Source organism: Siphateles boraxobius, unplaced genomic scaffold (genome assembly GCF_051911475.1).
Source record: "Siphateles boraxobius isolate OS27281-9 unplaced genomic scaffold, OSU_SipBor_1 18, whole genome shotgun sequence".
Classification (NCBI taxonomy): domain Eukaryota; kingdom Metazoa; phylum Chordata; class Actinopteri; order Cypriniformes; family Leuciscidae; genus Siphateles; species Siphateles boraxobius.
In genome coordinates, this window is record NW_027508788.1 from 7,139,210 (window position 1) to 7,147,174 (window position 7,965).

The following is a 7,965-nucleotide window of genomic DNA, read 5'->3' on the forward strand; positions in this document are numbered from 1 at the left end:
ATGTAATTAATGAATAGTTTATCTAATTGCATAGTATACTATTGTAAGATACTAGTAATGTTCGCTAATTGATGCCAGTTATTACCTGAAACTTTATGCATACAGATGCTCTGAGTTCTCCAGAGGCCCCAAACAGTGTGATGTTGTAACAATCGTGTCCGTTTTTTAAATTTATGCAATCTCACTTTTTTATTAACCCTTCGGAGTCTTGGGCTATTTTGGCCGTTTTTGAGTACTTTTATTTTTTTTAAATTTTGCAACATAAACAAATGTTTACCATACCAATGTTTGGTATAATTTTTTTCAGCACAACATCACCTATATGATCAGACAATTAGTTTTTCACTTTGATGTACTCTATCAACATACTGGACCCAAAATCACACAAAAAACACAAAATCCAAATAGAAAAATTATAGCTTTTCTACTACAAAAAACACAAACATGATCAATGAAGCATTTTAAAAGGTTTAAAATGTAAACACAAGTTGTAAATGTCAACATACACAGGTAGAATTCAGATATAATCAACCTTATACAAAAAAAATATGATTTACAAAAAAAGGGGGTGTAGCCATAGGCTTTTTTTCTTTCGTTTTAGCTCAGCCACTATTTAAAAAATGTTGTGCACACAATTATTCAGAGAGCTATATTTAAGGCCTTGCATTCCAAGAGTATGAGGGTTCGCAAATAGTGCAAATACAACATAAAAAATGTAAAATTGAGATAAAATTAAACTATATGCAGCAAAAGCAGGTGTGGCAATAGGCGTTCCCTTTCGAACGGTCACTTCGTATTGCGTAGCTATACGCAGTGGGGAAACTCCTTTTCCTCGATTTACTGAAGCCTTTATGTAAAGCGCATTTGCAGCTGCACAGCTAGAACATGAGCGTCTGGCTCGCTCATAGGCTGCGCTGCGGCAACTGCACATCCAATGGCGCAGGCGCCTCTGACGTGCAACCAATGAGATAACTCTGCGTCATACACGTCAGAGCCCGCCAAGGGGGCGTGACCTCAGTCTATAATAGCCCCCGAATTCGCCATTATAGCAGATTTTACTCCTTCAGCGACAAACTTCACGTCTCTGACCATTTATTGAGCCTTCGCCGTCGAACAAGCCTTCAGCCTGAGCCAGCTACAGTTCAGCAGACGACACATTTCACCGTGTTTCTCCTGACGCCGTCTCTCCTGTGGCTATCCGGCGATATCCTTTTCATTGCTCTTTGTATATTGTATTATTTGTACGAGCGTTGTTCAAATGCATCGTGTTAAGACCTGCGCCACGTGCGGATGCAAGCTGCACGAGGCGGACGAACACGCTAGCTGCATTCCATGCCTGGGACTTCACCACGCGGAGAATGCACTATCTGCCGGCGGATGTGCGGCCTGCGAGAGCATGCCCATCTCCGTGCTGCGAAATCGGCTGGCCCTCTCCCGTGACGGCGACGCCGCCTCTCCCGCGCTTCCTTTTCCGGCCCTACTTCAGCCAAGGAAGAAGAAGCGCCGCAGCCAACGGCAGCCGGAGAACATGGATGTTAGTGAACGCACGCCGGCCTCGTCCCCGCGTGCCTCACTCTCTCCAACCCGTTCATCTCCGGTCCTGTTCGAGGGAGATCAGCGCCCCCCCCACGTGGCGGGCCTTGTCTCCTTCGGCGGGCCTAGCGAGCACGACGACAGCCTGTCTATCGCTGCGTCTGAGGAAGAATGGCCGGGCTCTTTCGACCCCGTCATGGCTTCCCAGCCAACGCCCAACGCCTCAGCTACCAGGACTAACTCCGACGCGGAAATGCTTCGGATCCTGACGCAGGCCGTAGCGGACCTCGAGCTCGAGTGGGCCGCGCCCGCTGAACCCCCTCGAAGTCGGCTGGATGGCTGGTTTCTGCCAGGGCACCAACAGGCCCCTCGTCACAAGCCAGCGCCATTTTTTCCTGAGGTACACGAGGAGCTTACCAAGGCCTGGCGCACTCCTTATTCCACACGAGGCCCCGCAGTTTTCGCGACGCTCTCCTCCGTGGACGGAGCAGCGGAAAAAGGCTATGAGTCGTTGCCGCCCCTCGAAGAGGCGTTGGCCGCTCATCTCTGCCCGAACACAGCTGCTAGCTGGCGAACTAGAGCTGTGCATCCCAACAAGCCGTGCCGTAGCACTTCAGCCCTCGCCGGACGCGCGTATTCCGCCTCCGGTCAGGCTGCATCGGCCCTGCACACGATGGCCGTGCTGCAGGTTTACCAGGCCAAACTCCTCCGGTCTATGGACGAGGCTGGCCCGGACCCTGAGGCTTTTCGGGACCTTCGGAGCGCCACAGACCTGGCCCTGAGAGCTACTAAGGCCACAGCGCAGGCTATCGGGAGGAATATGGCGAGTTTGGTCGTGCTCGAGCGCCACCTCTGGCTTACCCTCACCGACATTAAGGACGCGGAGAGAACAAAGTTCCTCGACGCCCCAGTATCCAGCACCGGCCTCTTCGGCCCGGCAGTGAAGGGGTTCTCAGAAAGATACACCGAGGCACAGAAAGCGTCCCAGGCCATGCGTCACTTCCTGCCTAAGCGCTCTAGCTCGGCGTCGAGTGCTCACAAGCTAGCCCCGCCGACGCCTCGGCCAACAAAGCCCACGAAGCAGGCCTCTCAGCCCCGCCCTGCGGCTGATGCCCAGCGCCAGCCGAGAGCAACCAAGCGCTTCCCGCTTCCCCGACGCCAAGGCCCCAGACCAAGCGCCGCGCCTCACACAGCGCCGCCAAAGTCGTCCTAGCATGCAGGGGAAAGAGAGAGGGCACGGGTCCCGCACTCGCCGGACCACCCTCGAAGAAGTCAACAAAACTTCCCACAGCCCCTTGTTCAGTTCAGGTGGCTGGGGATTTTATTACTGCAAACAGGCCCGCAACAGTAAGCGCGTTCTTGCAAACAAACGCCGTTTTCACGGCGACCCATATAAAGCACAAAAAGAGTATGTTTCACAAACACAACACGTGGGTTCACGGTCCCCCTTCATCAGGCGGCCCCTCCCCCGTTATAATACTGCCTTCCCTACACGCAAATGCTTGTACAGTCAGTCCAATACTCAATGTGTGCACAAATCACAATATAAGGGTATCAGGTCCCCCTTCACTAGGCGGCCCCTCCCCTGTTGTAACACTGACTTCCCCACACGCGAATGCCTGTACAGTCAGTCCAATACTCAATGTATGCACAAATCACATGATAAGGGTATCCGGTCCCCCTACATTAGGCGACCAGCCCCAGTCAGTGTGTCAAGCCCTAGCCACACGTGTTCTAGCCTGGCAAGCTATCCCCGGTGTGTCGAGTTGGGTCATAAACACTATAAAGCGAGGTTACTCGCTCCAATTCGCTCGCAGACCCCCGAAATTTCAGGCGGTTCTCGAGACTTCGGTGAGAAGCAACGTGGGTCACGTGCTTCGCACCGAAGTACAGAATCTATTAGCAAAAGGGGCGATAGAATTAGTCCCCCCCGCGCTAAAACACATGGGTTTTTACAGCCGCTATTTTCTGATTCCGAAAAAAGACGGCGGTCTCAGACCCATTCTAGATTTGAGACATTTGAACAAAGCTCTCATGAGACGGCCGTTCAAAATGTTAACTATCAAACATATCCTCGCGCAAGTGCGCACGGGGGATTGGTTTGTCACAATGGATCTGAAAGACGCTTACTTTCACATTCAGATAAACCCTCGTCACAGGCCATTCTTGAGATTCGCCTTCGAGGGCCAAGCTTATCAATACACCGTTCTGCCGTTCGGTCTATCGTTAGCACCCCGTACATTCACGAAGTGTGTGGATGCAGCGCTTTCTCCCCTGAGACATCAGGGAGTGCGTGTGTTAAATTATCTCGACGACTGGCTGGTGCTGGCACAGTCGAGAACCGAGCTATTAGCTCACAGGGATTTGATTCTCAGCCATCTAAAATGCCTGGGTTTCACAATCAATGTGTCAAAAAGCAAACTAACCCCCAGCCAGAGTGTGATCTTTCTGGGTACAGTTTTAGACTCGAGAGCGATGACAGCGCGACTCACACCAGAGCGCGCGCTCTCAGTGCGAGCGCTTACAGGCACTTTCAGAGCGCGCGAGCACGCGCCACTGAAGAAATTTCAGAAACTGCTTGGTCTCATGGCAGCAGCATCGCCAGTACTCCGCTTGGGATTACTGCGCATGCGCCCGCTGCAGCACTGGCTGAAACGGCGTGTGCCAACTCACGCATGGCAGTCAGGCAACTTGCGCATTATGGTAAATCACGGTTGTTTAAGAACCCTGATTCCCTGGCGAGCGCAGAACTGGTACCACGAGGGGGTGACAATGGGAACAATTTCCAGAAGGAAAATGGTTCTTACAGATGCGTCCAACCTGGGTTGGGGAGCGCTGCACGAGGGCATGCCTGCATCCGGCCTCTGGTCGAGCACGGAGCAGAGCTTACATATCAACTGCCTGGAGATGAAAGCAGTTGGATTGGCCCTGAAAGCATTTCTGTCGAACCTCAGGGGTCACCACGTTTTAGTCCGCACAGACAATATATCAGTGGTGGCCTACATAAATCGCCAGGGGGGCATCAGGTCAGGAAACCTGCATGCGATGGCGAGAGACCTCCTCTTATGGGCACAAACCAACCTGAGCTCTCTGAGAGCAGCGCATATACCGGGCATCCAGAATGTGGGCGCGGATATGCTTTCACGGGGCAACACTCCCCTCGGCGAGTGGTCCCTGAACCCACAGACGGTCAGTCTGATATGGAAGGTGTTTGGCGAGGCCGAAGTCGACCTGTTCGCCTCGAGAATCAACACCCACTGCAAATTGTTCTTCTCGAAGGACAGGGACGAGCTGGCCCATGTCTGGCCCAACCGTCCCCTTTATGCCTTTCCCCCCGTCTCGATGATTCCACAAGTCATCAAACGGGTCAGAGAGAGCGGGTGCCCAGTCCTTCTGGTGGCCCCTCTCTGGAAAACCAGACCGTGGTTCCCGGAACTGGTTCAGTTATCGGACACAATCCCATGGCCTGTCCCACTGAGGAAAGACCTGCTCACACAGGCGAACGGGACATTGTGGCATCCGAGACCCGATTTATGGGCCCTCCATGTGTGGCCCCTCAACGGGTACCCAAAGACCTTCCTGAGAAGGTCTTAAGCACTATATCTGAAGCCAGGGCCCCGTCGACTCGGCGCCTTTACGCTTCGAAATGGTCGGGTTTTTCCAGCTGGTGCTCGAAAAATCAGGCTGACCCAGAGTCATGTGAGATATCTGTAGTTCTCTCATTCTTACAGGAGCTGCTGGATGCGGGTCGCTCCCCGTCCACGCTCAAAGTGTATGTGGCAGCCATAGCAGCACATCATGTTCTGGTGGCTAGCCAGTCACTAGGAAGAAACGACCTGGTCGTCAGATTCCTTAAAGGTGCTAGGAGAATGAACCCCTCCAGACCTCCATCTGTGCCATCTTGGGACCTCTCCACGGTCCTGAGGGCTCTGAAAGGTCCACCTTTCGAACCGCTCCAATCGGTTGATCTAAAACCCCTCTCGCTGAAGACCGCTCTCCTTATGGCTTTGGCATCTAGCAAGCGAGTGGGAGATCTGCAGGCACTCTCTGTGAGCCCTGCATGTTTGGAGTGGGGTCCAGATGACTCCAGAGTCATCCTCAAGCCCAGACATGGTTACGTTCCTAAAGTGCTCTCAACACCGTTCAGAGCACAGGTGGTGACGTTATCAGCCCTCCCTCCTTCTGCAGAGGATGGAGAGGTTAATCTTCTCTGCCCTGTCAGAGCGCTGAGAATCTATCTGGAGCGTTCTGCGTCTTTTAGACAATCAGAACAGCTTTTTGTCTGCTTTGGTGGTAGATCCAAGGGGGATCCAGTCACTAAGCAAAGACTGTCTAGATGGATAGTGGATGCTATTTCTATGGCTTATACCGCAGCGGGTCAAGTTTGCCCTATAGGCGTCAAGGCCCATTCAACCAGAGGTATGGCCTCGTCATGGGCTTGGTCATCTGGCATTCCCATTAGTGATATTTGTGATGCGGCCGGCTGGTCCTCGCCTTCCACATTTATGAGTTTTTATAATATGGAAGTGCCTTCCCTGCAGGCGAAGGTGCTTTCGGTATGATTAAGACCCGTGGGTGGCCGGTCTTGTCATATATTACTGTGCACAATCACATTCACATATATACATGAAACCCGCTGCTGGCCGGTTGTAGTTCATACATAAACCCGCTGTGGCTGGTTATATTTATATATATATAAACCCGCTTTGGGCCGGTTATATGACATATACAAAACCCGCTTTGGCCGGTTATATGACATATATAAATTCCATACATATATAAAACCCGCTTCGGCCGGTTATATTCCATAACAGATATCAACCCGCTTTAGCTGGTTAAGATTTCATATATAAACCCACTTGACTGGGTATATGTTCGTATACTAATAACCCCGACAGAGTCTGGGTTCATTGGTGTAGTATATTGGGTATTTCTACTGATGTATACTACGGAGATCTGACGGTGTCTGGTCTATTTTTACATAAATTATGCGGTTATGGCTTGTTCTGTACGCTCAGGGGTCCTGAGTTGCAGTGACAGCCAGTTACTCAGTGCGGCGTTTTGCATGGCGTCCCCACTGCGTATAGCTACGCAATACGAAGTGACCGTTCGAAAGGGAACTACTCGGTTACTCACGTAACCTCAGTTCCCTGAGTTAGGGAACGAGTATTGCGTAGCCAGCCGCACTATGGTAACATGGCAAGTTGTCGCTTCAGTCGTTAAACCTGCTATAATGGCGAATTCGGGGGCTATTATAGACTGAGGTCACGCCCCCTTGGCGGGCTCTGACGTGTATGACGCAGAGTTATCTCATTGGTTGCACGTCAGAGGCGCCTGCGCCATTGGATGTGCAGTTGCCGCAGCGCAGCCTATGAGCGAGCCAGACGCTCATGTTCTAGCTGTGCAGCTGCAAATGCGCTTTACATAAAGGCTTCAGTAAATCGAGGAAAAGGAGTTTCCCCACTGCGTATAGCTACGCAATACTCGTTCCCTAACTCAGGGAACTGAGGTTACGTGAGTAACCGAGTAGTTTTTTCTTTTCTTTTTTGCTTAGAAACTCTACAAAACACTTCATGTACAATTACACAGACAGCTACATTACAGGGATTTCATTCCTTGAGTAAGAGGGGTTCCTCAATAGTGCAAATATACCATAAAAAAGGTAAAATGAACACAAAATCAAATTATACATACAACTATTTACAACAAATATCAGGTATTTTTTTATTTTTATTTTTTATCTGTGCCTCTCCTCAAAACAGTTTATCTAAATCTACTCCTAAACTACCTAAACTACTCCTAAACTACCTAAACTATCTACACTACTCCTAAACTATTCTCAAAATCTACTCAAACTCTTCCAAAAACTAGCAATAATCTCTCTCTCTCTATATAACGTATATATGTCTCTCTTTATCAACTCCCTAAATCCTCTGCCTTTCAATTTTGCGTCTTAGCTCAGTTGGCTCCTCCTCCATTCCCTAAAATGTGCAGCCTGGAGAGCAGAGTCAGCAGATTCACACATTTTTCTCCGTTTTGTTTTATGACAAAAACCGACGAAGTTATTAGAATAAATGCAACGCCTGTCGCATCCCATCTGGCGTTCTTTTACGAACGCGTCAGTATTTTTTTATACAAAGTTTAAATGAGCATATCTCCGTTTTTACCTGGTCTATCAACACAAAACAAAAAGTAAAATAGAATTTCAAGCCAGCACTTTCGACAGAATTGGACGGCAGCGCTCAACGTGACTTTGTTTTTATGATTCGACGTCTTAAACTGGTCATGTAACTTGATCACGCCGGCGTGATCGGCGACCCTGAAGAGTTAATGTTTTTGCTCTATTTGTGCAGATTTGGAGGGATATATGGCATTTTTAACATTTATTTGCCAAATTTAGTAATGATATTTATAGCATGGGTTTATTTAAAA